The sequence below is a fragment of the Silene latifolia genome, chromosome 9 (genome assembly GCF_048544455.1).
Source record: "Silene latifolia isolate original U9 population chromosome 9, ASM4854445v1, whole genome shotgun sequence".
In the NCBI taxonomy this organism is placed as follows: domain Eukaryota; kingdom Viridiplantae; phylum Streptophyta; class Magnoliopsida; order Caryophyllales; family Caryophyllaceae; genus Silene; species Silene latifolia.
The window spans coordinates 110,356,597-110,368,211 of record NC_133534.1 but is presented as its reverse complement, the minus strand read 5'-3'; the positions used below and the strand labels follow the sequence as shown (position 1 = coordinate 110,368,211).

At 41.2% G+C, this 11,615-nt stretch overlaps 1 non-coding gene across 1 annotated transcript; it reads right to left on the bottom strand.

Annotated features, from left to right (window-relative positions):
• Positions 1-7,860: 7,860 nt before the first annotated feature.
• Positions 7,861-7,967, bottom strand: LOC141602883 (small nucleolar RNA R71). Its single transcript, XR_012524789.1, has one exon. It is a non-coding gene; the product is annotated as a small nucleolar RNA R71 (small nucleolar RNA).
• Between the last annotated feature and the right edge of the window lie 3,648 nt (positions 7,968-11,615).

The following is an 11,615-nucleotide window of genomic DNA, read 5'->3' as shown; positions in this document are numbered from 1 at the left end:
CGTTCAGTGGTCTATATCTTCGTTGGATCGTTTCTTTGTCTTTGGGCCTTCGCACTGTGAAATCTATTCCTCCTAAGTGTCGTCTTGGGTTTGCTCGGGCTTTGAAAGGGGCCTTGGATGCGGTGTTTGATGCCCCTAGTGATCTCTCCCGCTGGGTTCGTTTGCTTGCTTTACCTCTTTGTTTGCTCAGGACTTTCGCTCCTCGGAGTAATCATGAGTGTCGGACTGCTATTCGGCGTCAGCATCAGGGGGAGAGTATTGCCAGGGCTATTCTTGCTTGGGGGACACGTGGGGGGGGGGGTTTGTAGTTGTTACAGGAGTGCTTTGATGAGGGTCCTTCTTCTTTTTCTGTGGATGAGGATCTCGATTTGAGTGACCTTCACCTCCGCCAATGCCGGCGGAAGATTTCAGATGGTCATTATACTGCTGCTGTACGAGTGCTTTCTTCCTCTGGGGTCGCCCCCTACTCCGATGCCACTCTCGTGGCCCTGCGTGAGAAGCATCCTGTCGCCCCGCCTCCTTCATTGCCTCCTCTGTCTGGGGATCATCATCCTCTGGTTGCCTCTTCCGCGGTGGTCTTGGATATTATTCGGAGCTTCCTTCGTGGTACTTCTTGTGGGAGGGATGGTTTTCGTGCCCAGCACCTTATGGACTGTTTGAGTGGCGCTGCTGTGGCTATCTCCGATGATTTGATCACTTCTATTACTAGGGTGGTTAATCTTTTTCTTGAGGGTCGGTGCCCTCTTCCCCTGGGTGACTACATTGCCAGCGCCCCTCTCACACCACTCGTTAAACCGGGTGGTGGAGTTCGTCCTATTGCTGTCGGTACGGTCTGGAGACGGCTTAACACTAAGGTTGGTGCTTCTATGGTTGGCCCGTCCTTATCTTCTTATTTTGATGGGCTTCAGTTCGGGGTGGGTGTGTCCGGTGGAGGAGAGGCTATCTTGCATGCCTTGAACCGGCTCATTGAGGCTCGGGGAACAGTGGGGCTTTCAAGGCTATGTTGTTGGTTGATTTCCAGAATGCGTTCAACCTTGTTGACCGTTCGACCATGCTTCAGGAGGTCCGCCGTCGGTGCCCGACTCTCTCCCGTTGGGTGGAGTTTTGTTATTCCAGCCCGGCCCGCCTTTTTTATGGGGAGCACTGCTTGTGGTCTTGTCAGGGTGTTCAGCAGGGTGATCCTTTGGGGCCTTTGCTTTTCGCGTTGGTTTTGCATCCTTTGGTTTGCAAGATCCGGGACACTTTTGACCTCACTTTGCAGGCCTGGTACTTAGATGATGGCACCATTGTGAGAGATACTTTGGAGGTGGGGAAGGTGTTGGACATGATTAGGTTGGATGGCCTTCGTTTTGGTTTACACCTAAATGTCTCCAAGACGGAGGTCTTTTGGCCTGTTGAGGATCCACGGAGCCGGCTTCCGGGGGTTTTCCCCACTTCTATTTCTCGGCCGTTGCGTGGTGTTACAGTTTTGGGAGGACCGGTCAGTACTTGTCCTGGTTTTAGCAGTGAGATTGTGGCGACGAGAGTAACTAAGACCATTGAGCTGATGGACTTGGTTGCGAGGATTGAGGACCCGCAGTGTGAGTTGCTTCTTCTTCGAGCTTGTACTGGTATATCTAAGCTCTACTTCTCCCTTCGTACTTGCTCCCCTAGTGTTTTTGGGTTTGTCCATCTTCCTTTTGATGCCGCTCTGCGTTCTAGCTTGGAACGTATTGTCACCGCGTCAGGGCCGGGTTTTGGGGATTGGCAGTGGCGCCTTGCTACATTCCCTTTTCATCTTGGTGGACTTGGTGTCTATGCGGCGGGAGATGTTTTATTTTATGCTTTTATTGCGTCCCGCTTGCAGTCTGCTGGTTTGCAGGCTAAGCTCCTCGGCCCTTCTCGTGTTGTAGCTGCTGGCCCTGCTTTTGATGATGCCGCGCAGGTGTTTACTGCGACTACAGGTTCTGATATATTAGGTCACCCTAGTGAAATTGCTGCCCCCAAACTTATGAAGAAATTGGCAGATATTTATTTCACGACGGTTGCTACTGCCTCAAAGTCTGTTTTCTCTTTGACACCTCGCCAGATCGCTCTATGGCAGTCTCAGCAGGGTTCCCACTCCTCTGATTGGTTACGTGCGGTTCCTATCTCAGGGTTGGGGCAGACTATGAATGGGAGGACTTACCGTAGTGTCCTGGGGTATCGTCTGGGTGTTCCGTTATTCACGGTATCTAGGCCCCGTCCCCGCTTGCTCTCGGGTTTTTTCTTTGGGGATGTTTTTGGTGACCACGCTGTTTCTTGTCTTTGGTCTTGTGGGCGTTAAACATCGGCATAACCTTGTCCGGGACACTCTTTTCGACATCTCTGCTATAGATCCGGTATTATGCGGGGAAGGAGGTTGATATCGGTTTGGTTGATGGGCATGGTGGCTCTCTTCGTCCTGCGGATTTATTGCTTTATTCTTGGGACGGGGGCGTGATGTGTGCGTCGACCGACGGGTTCTTCACCTTTGACTCGACCGGGTTGGCGATTTTGTGCGGGCGGGTTGTCGCCGATCTTTGCTCAAAAGTGTGCTAAGTATGGGGATTTGTGCGCGGTAGCGGGTTATGGTTTCCTACCTTTCTCTTTCTCTTCACTTGGGGAGTTGAGTTCGGATGCTGTTGCCTTGCTCAAGCGGATCCAGAAATTCTCGGTATCTCAGGATGTTGGGGCTCGGGTAGCCGCTTACATTTTTACTCGTATTAGCTTTACTATTGCTAAGGGTGTGGGAGCCCAGATTGTCTCTCGGCTCCCCACCAATTTCATGTAAACCTTTTATTTTTATTATAATAAAAGCTGCGCGCATTTTATAATATAATAATAATAATAATAATAATAATAATAAGAATAATAATAATAATAATAATAATAATAATAATAATAATAATAATAATAATAATAATAATAATAATAATAATAATAATAATAATAATAATAATAATAATAATAATAATAATAATAATAATAATAATAATAATAATAATAATAGTAATAATATTAATAATATTAATAATAATAGTAATAATAATAATAATAGTAATAATAGTAATAATAGTAATAATAGTAATAATAGTAATAATAGTAATAATAGTAATAATAATAATAATAATAATAACAATAATAATAACAACAATAATAATAGCAACAATAATAATCGCAACAACAATAATAATAATAATAATAATAATAATAATAATAATAATAATAATAATAATAATAATAATAATAATAATAATTACGATAATACTAATAACAATTGTATTTGTATAATAATAATAATATAATAATAATTTCATAGTTTCCTAATACCGCTCTATATGACCTACCTTATCACTATAAATAGATGGTATGACCTAATTAGAGACCTTATTCACTCATAAAATTCATAATCTCACAATAAAGAGAGGGAGAGGGAGATTTAGAAGGGAGAAAAGGGAAGAACTCAGCTTAAGTTATCGTCTCAAGCTAATACTTTAAGACTGTCTCATGTATATACTTTGCCATATTATAGCTCATTAATTAGACCACCATAGGACATGCTAGGACCGTGACCTTGACCGTGGGACACCAGGGTATGATCGGACCTACGTCGGACCACCAGGGACCGCCGGGAAGGGGGCGTTTGGATGGGTTGTTGTTGGGTGGTTGTGATAAGTTGAAGTTGGATTTTTGAACCTATATTGACTCGTTTTGACCTGGGTTCGGGTTGGGTTGGCACCTGGGTTTTGGGTCGACTATGGTAGGTGGCTAAGGGTGGTCAGAGGTTGTGAATGGCGGGGACTTGGTTGGTGTTTAACCGGAATTTGTGGGTAGTGTTTGTTGGCTAGAAACCATGAAATTCACTCGGTTTGACCCCTGTTTCGCTTGACTCCGACCAAGGCTGGGCTAGGGGTGTGACCTGGGTGGTTAGTCGACCAAGGTGGGTTATCTAGGGAGGCTGTAGGTGGTGTTTCGTGTGGTGGTGGTCGGAAAACCGCAAAACAGAGGAGATGTGGGTGTTTGTGTGTGACCGTCTTAAACTGACTATTGTGGCCTGTGTAGTGGTGACTCACGATGGGGCAGGTGGCAGAGACGGTTGTATGGTGGTTGGGCAAGTTTTGAGGGTTGTTTAAGGGGGGTGTGAACACGGGTTGAAGCGTGTTTGTTGAGTATGGGTATGGGGTTTGCGGGTTTTGACACGGGTTGGTGAACGGGTTTAGGTGATTATGTGACTTGGGTTTCAAGTTGAGTCGGGATTGATTAATTAGTTGAGTCGGGATAATTAATTAATTAATTTGTAATATTTGTGAGTCGGGTTCTAAGTTGAGTTGACCCGGGTTTTCGTATATCATAAATAATTAATAATAATGAGCTATGAATAAATATGATAATTAATAATGAAATATAAATAAAGTATAAATAATAATAATGGAATAATTGTTTATGTTAGGTGACGGAATTGTTGAGAAGCTTTATTTGGATTTCTACTTATTAGATTGCTGTATACGGATTATTTGTTTGCCGGGTAGGATAACGATTCTACTAGACTTATTATTTGTGTATCTTGTCATTTAATTGGATGTTGTGGATTGAATTGTTTGGATTATTGGATTATTGCATATTTTGCATATTGTGATTAAAAGCGGTTGCACTGGTTATTTCTGAGACGGTGTGGTAGGTAGCCATTGTTGTTGCTACTGTTGGTTTGATAATGGGTTGGATATCAGGTTTAGCCTGGCTGACATCATGGTAAGAGCCTTCGGGTGATGTGATATAAACTTACTGGCTGAGGTAGATATCATGGTAAGAGCCTTCGGGTGATGTATTATAAACTTACTGGCAGACACCGTTTAATACCTTCGTGGTGGTGTAAGGCCCCAGGCTGGTTCTGTAGACCTGTCTCAGGTGTGTCTATTCAACGGGAGGTTGAGGGCTGAATTATGGGAACAGTTGATTTGGCACTTGTGTTTGAATCTTTATACTTTTATATTATCTGTCTTGAGATTGTTATCCTACTCAACCTCGTGGTTGACAGTGTATTCGTGAACACCTGTGATGAACCATATATGGGGAGCAGATTTGACATGTACTTGAGTTAGCTGATGTGGGAGCTTAATAAGATGCGTGAGGACTCGGCTAGTCTACCTAGAAGTCTAGACCATTTAGTTTATTAATCACTTTATTTATTTCCGCTGCGAGTTGTAATTAAATTTATATTAAGTTTTTAGTTGGTTAATTTGTAAAGAACATGTAATCGCTAAATTTTATCTAAAGTACTTTGGTTTGTTGTACTTTGTTATTCACTACCTCGGAAAACCGAGATGGTAGCAGTCCTATTTATTTGAGAATGTCGTGCTAAAGGCTCTTGAATAAATGGGGGTATTACTGATGTGACCATTATTTGAGCATATTTAGTCGCCGAATTAGCCTCGTTTCCATGCTTTTTAGTTCATATTTGGGTCATTTACTATCTTTAGTCCTTTGTTTTGCATATTCTTTGAGGTTTTGTTCCCTTGGTAGGAGAGGAGTGCAAACCTTGCATTTTCATGGCAAAATAGAGCTAATAAGAAAAGAAGAAAATAAGAAAAGAAAGCCTTTGTACATATTATAGTAGATGGGCAATGATGAAGAAATCCTTGCATCCCCGACTAAATCCCAGAGGATTATTGGAAGAAGAAAATAAGAAAAGAAAGCTGTGACGAAATCCGCCCGTCCAACTAGGCAAGATGCCCGTCCAAGACGTGAGGAATCCGAGCGTCTTTTCCATGAAGACGCCCGTCCAACTACACCACAATCCGCTCGTCCAGCCTATCAATCCGCCCGTCCATCCACCAGGAAATCTGCCCGTCCCGACACCTTGGACGCTCGGATTCTATTACAGGCTCACACGGCCTTTTCTTCCCTCCATGAAAGATGCGCATATTTATGAAAGACCGGCAAAAAGGAGACTCGCATCTTTTCTGAGAGGAGCGATTCCTCAAGGACTTAATCGTCATTTAAGCCCTTAGTAAACCCTAATTTGTGTACCTAATCCCCACTATAAATACCCTATTAGTCTAATTAGATAATCATGTTCTTCTTATCAATCTTTAGTGTAGTTTATATCATTCTAATCTCTTCTTAATCTTGTAATCAACTTCTAATCAAGTCTTAATACAAATCTCATTTCCTTAATCTCTCTTTTGTTCATCTTTTATTTTGGGTAATTGAAGATTATTTGGGTTATTATTGGGAGATTGACAACCTTCCAATCAATCATCAAGTACTTCTATTATTCTTTGCTTTATTTTGGAATCATTAGTAGGTATAATCCTCTTAATCCCTTTTTAATTATTGTTAATCATCTTCATTTATTCATCATGTTTTGCTTTGTTAATGTGATTGACAACCTTGTTAACATGTTAAACTTGATAATGAGTGAGTAGTTTCCTTAACTAGGGTTAATGGGTAATTAGGGGAAACCAACATGGGGGATGATTCATGCTTAATTTAATGTGTTTTCATAATTTATTTGCTTGCTTGTTGTGATCTCAACTTATGCACATGTTATGTTTGATGAAATGCGAGCCTGTGAGTCCTTGCATTTTTTACCCATCACTTACCTTTTCAATGAGACTTGTAAGACATAAACCAACTCGAGTCTCATTAGACCATGCATATAGTTGAGTAAGGAAGATTAAGTCGACTTGTAGGTGTTGTACAATCTAATCGATTCGGCTCCGGGACCCAAACCTTCCTAGGATTGTAAGATATAAACCAACTCGATCCATCACAACAATAATTGCTTGCTTATAATTTGAGAATATGTTTGTATGATCAATTCCCATGAATCCCCTATGACCCCATGACACCCTAGTGCTTTTAATCAATTGTTTACATCTCATTTTAATTATCTTGCTTGTTTACTTTTATTGCTATTTAGTTTAGTGATCTTCTCATCTCAACCCCAAATCGTGACACCCCTAGACACCGCTACTTGCAATCGAAAATCCTACATCAATACCCGTCCCTTGGGATCCGACCTTTACTTGCCTCTTTACTAATAGTAGAGTTGTTTGTGAAGTTATAAATATTGTTTTGGTCTAGGTGCTCTTAACGACAAGTAACCGAAAACTAAATCTCCAAGTGAGTAAAGCCGACCAAAAATGGCGCCGTTGCCGGGGACGGTGTTAACATGATTTGATTTTCTTAGATTGTTATTAGTTGTGTCTTTCTTTGCCTTGGGGAAGTAAAACTCCTCAAGGTTTGTTCTAATTATTTTCAAATTGTTTGATATTTTGCATGTCTAGAAGATCACAAGGTAACTTGTTACCCATTGATCACGAAATTGAAAGGACTTTGACAAATAATAGAAGACTTGCTAGAGGTACTTTGAGAGGTATTGGTGAGGTTGTAGATATTCAACCAAACATTATTGAGTTCATCAACCCTTTTGCAAGAGAACGTGAGGAGAACCCAACACAAAATCCAACACAAAATCAACCCACAATGCCTAAATTTTCATCACATTCCGTACCAACCGAGGAGAACCTACCCAATGGTACTCCCACACCACAACACTTAACCGGAAATTTCATTGCCAAATCCGCATTTATCCAATTAGTCGAAAGAAGCCAATTTGGGGGAATGCCTAGTGAAGAACCTCACTCTCACATATAGACGTTTTGTGACTACTGTGATGTGATTTCACAAACCGGTGTGACTCATGACAAAATTCGATGGGTCTTATTTCCTTTTTCTCTAATCGGGACCGCAAAACAATGGTTGAAGAGCCTTGATAAGGCTACTCTTGGAATTGACTCTTGGAAGAAGTTGGCTCTAGCTTTCTACAAAAAATTCTACCCTCCGAAAATGACTAACATGCTAAGAGCTCAAATTACGGGTTTTAAGCAAAGGGATGAAGAATCTTTGTATGAAGCTTGGGAGCGGTTCAAAGGAATTTGTCGCTCGTGTCCTCATCATGGACTTAGCGAGTGGTTCTTGGTACAACAATTTTGGAACGGTGTTTATGAAGACTCAAGAAATATTCTCAACATGGGATCAAATGGTATGTTCACCGAAGTTGACGATAATCAAACTTGGAACAAGATTGAGAAAATGGCGGTCCATAACTCACAATATAGTAGACCTCGCAAGGCTACTAGAGGAGGAAAGCATGAAGTGGACTCTATTACTCAATTGGGTGCTCACTTAGTGCTCATATTGATACCATTAACTTGAAGTTTGAGAAGGCTATGGTAAACTTGAAGAAGCCTCAAAATCACCAAAGCATCATGTTAATGCCATGGTAGCATCTTCATCAATCCCAAGTGGGATATGTGAGAATTGTGGAACTTTGGGACATGACCAAAGTGAATGTAGGGGAACAAATGAACAAGTGAATGCTTTTCAAGCATACAAGAGTGGCACCCCTTATTCCAATTATTACAATGAAAACACCAAATTCCACCCAAATCTCTCAAACAAAAGCCAAAATGTTCAAAACCCTCAACCAACATACACCCCACCTCCCATGAGAAACCAAAACCAAAGACCCTTTTTCAACCAAAACCAAGGTTACCAAAATCAAACTCCATACAATAAACAAAATGACCAAGGTTTTGATGTTCAAAAAGCGGTTCTCCAAATGCAAAAGAATCAACAAGAGTTTTTCACTCAAATGCAAAAAGATAGCCAAGCAAAGGACATCACCATCAACAACATCCTAGCCCACACAAAAATGTTGGAAACTCAATTGACCCAACTAGCATCTTCATGTTCTCAAAGACAAAAGGGGCAATTACCACCCCAAGGTAATCCCCCAAGACATGAAACGGTTAGTGCCATTCACTTGAGGAGTGGTACGAGATATGAAGCACCAAAGAAGCAAGTCGAGGATGAAGTTGTGGAAGCTAGTGACAAAGAAGAAGTTGTGTAAAACTCCAAGGAAGGAGAACCAACATAAGAAGAAATTTCAAAGAAAAGTGAAGAGAAGGCCAAGGAGAAGGAGCCCATTGTGATTAGACTTCCATTCCTGAGTCGTCAAGCTAAACCTAAGTTTGATGACCAACTTGGAAAATTTATGAAAATTGTGAAGAATTTGGAAGTCTCGATTCCTTTCATGGAATTAATCAATCACGTGCCGGCCTATGCAAAGTACATGAAAGACATCCTTACGAAAAAGAAGTCGATCCGGAAGCTTGAAACTATCGCCTTCACTAAGGTGAGTAGTGCAATCCTTCAAGGGAGTTCACCTCCGAAACATAAAGACCTAGGAAGCTTCTCAATACCGTGTACCATTGGCGACACCACGATCAACAAGGCTTTGTGTGATCTAGGAGCAAGCGTGAGTGTTATGCCGTATTCGGTTAGTAAAAGGTTAGGGATGGGAGAGCTTAAATGTACCAACATCACACTCCAAATGACCGATAGATCGACGAAGACACCGTTAGGGATATGGGAAGATGTTCCCGTGAGAGTTGGGAAATTTTTCATCCCGGTGGACTTTGTCATTGTTGACATGGAAGAAGACTCCAATATTCCGATCATTCTAGGTAGACCTTTCTTGCACACCGCGGGTGCGGTGATAGATGTGAAACATGGAGAGCTTACTCTAGAAGTGGGAGACGAGCGCATAACTTTCAATCTTGACAAGACCATGAGAGCTCCCCGTTTGCATGAACCATGCTTTATGGTTGATCACCATAGCCGGAAGGATGATAGGAAGAATTCGGAATTCCAATGGAAAAAGAAAGTCGATGATGCTCCATTCAAAGAGCAAGAGAATAGCAACAAAGAGAGCTTGAAAAGCTCACCCGTGACAAGTGAAGAAGATGGCCTCATTGGCCAAAACAAGAAAGAAGGAGAATTGTCTCTATCAACTCAAGAGATTTTTAATGATCAAGTAGACGAAGTTTGCGGTCTTTGGGATGATGAGTTCGAAGGGATATTCAATCCCTACATCGGTAATGCTATGAACCAAGACCATCATGGAGAATGATGCGTGTCTTTTATATGATGGTTTATACCTCATTTTACACGCATTTCAGAGCTTAATTATGTAGTTTATGCCACTATTTGCCCCATTTCGTCTACTTTCGTATTTTTATGTGATATTGCAGATTTATGCGGAAATGAGTAGAAATTGAGCTAAATCCGTCCCCGAGTACTAGGCGTTGCATCTGACATGAAGTATTCACACGAGGAACGAAATTGGTGCGCATTTCGAGGCCTGAAAGACAATTTTACGAAGAATTAGGAGCCAACTACCAGCTATAGTGGTCGATCGACTGCCTCCTATGGTCGATCGACCAGACCACGAGTTACAGAAGCTACTGTTCAGCGATGACCAGTCGATCGACTGCCTTGCTTGGTCGATCGACCACACCGTTAATCTGCGTGAGTTAAGAGATCGAGAATTAGGAAGCCCATATTAGTTAGGTTTTAGGAATAAGTGTTACGTATATTCCTATATAACGTAACTTAGGTTTTGAGAATAATCATCAAGCTTTACTTCAGTTTTATCATCAAGTTCTACATATACATTAGTTTAGATTATTTTCGTTAATAAAGTTTCGTTTCGCATTCGGTTTTGATCTTTCTTCTGCAATTCCTCTACACGGTATTCTTCTGTTTTGTTATTCAGTTTGTTTGCTTTCACTCGTAGTATAGAATTGCTAGGTTAGATCTCCCGAAGCCAAATTATCGTTTCATGTTAATCGTTCGTTCAATCAATTAGTATGAATTCAAATGTTTTAATTGTTAAGTTTATTGCTGTTTTTATCATGAGTATGAGTAGCTAAATACCCTGTGCGAGGATGTAGGGAATTTGTAGTGTAGGCGGCATTAGAATAGTACGACCTAAATCGCGCCATGGTCGATCGACTGGGTTCCCTGGTCGATCGACTGGCCTCGTGAGTTTTGCCTTCGTTTTAATTAATTTAATTTCCATATTTGACAAATCGAGTGCACGCGACTAGTTGAATGTTTAGGAATTGACCGACCCAATAAAGATCGAAAGATAGGGAAGGGAGATAGCCTACCTAATTAAGACGACTAGATTAATGAGATCGGAAGATGAATTAATTTAGACCTTTTTAGTCACTTTTCAGGACGAGAGTCAGTATTAGTGATATTAGGGACCTGTAGCGAGATCGAAAGATGCTACCTGTAAGAATGGATCGAGAGGACTTCTTATTTTCCCGTCTCACGTGTTTGTTTTAGATCTACCTAATATATTGCCGCCGAAACTATAGTGAACCGACCATCTTAGCACCCTTTTAATATTTGATTTCATCCGTTTATTTAGCTTACTGTCTTTTATTGGCTTTAGCTATAGACCAAATCAAATCAAACCCCCACTCATTTGTTGCTTTAAGACTAAAATCAGACGACTAATAATTGCATCGCCTCTCTGTGGTTCGACCCTGCTACCGCTATGTATAGTTGTAGTTGGAATTATAAATATTATCTTTGGTGCACACAACGACGGGCATCAAATTTTGGCGCCGTTGCCGGGGAGGCAATTGTTTAAAATTTTTAGTTGTTTCTATTTTTAGTCTCTCTTTTAGTTTAAGGGACATCTGTTCCTTAAACTTTTCTCATATTCTTCTTGTAGTTTCTTCTTATGCGCAGGT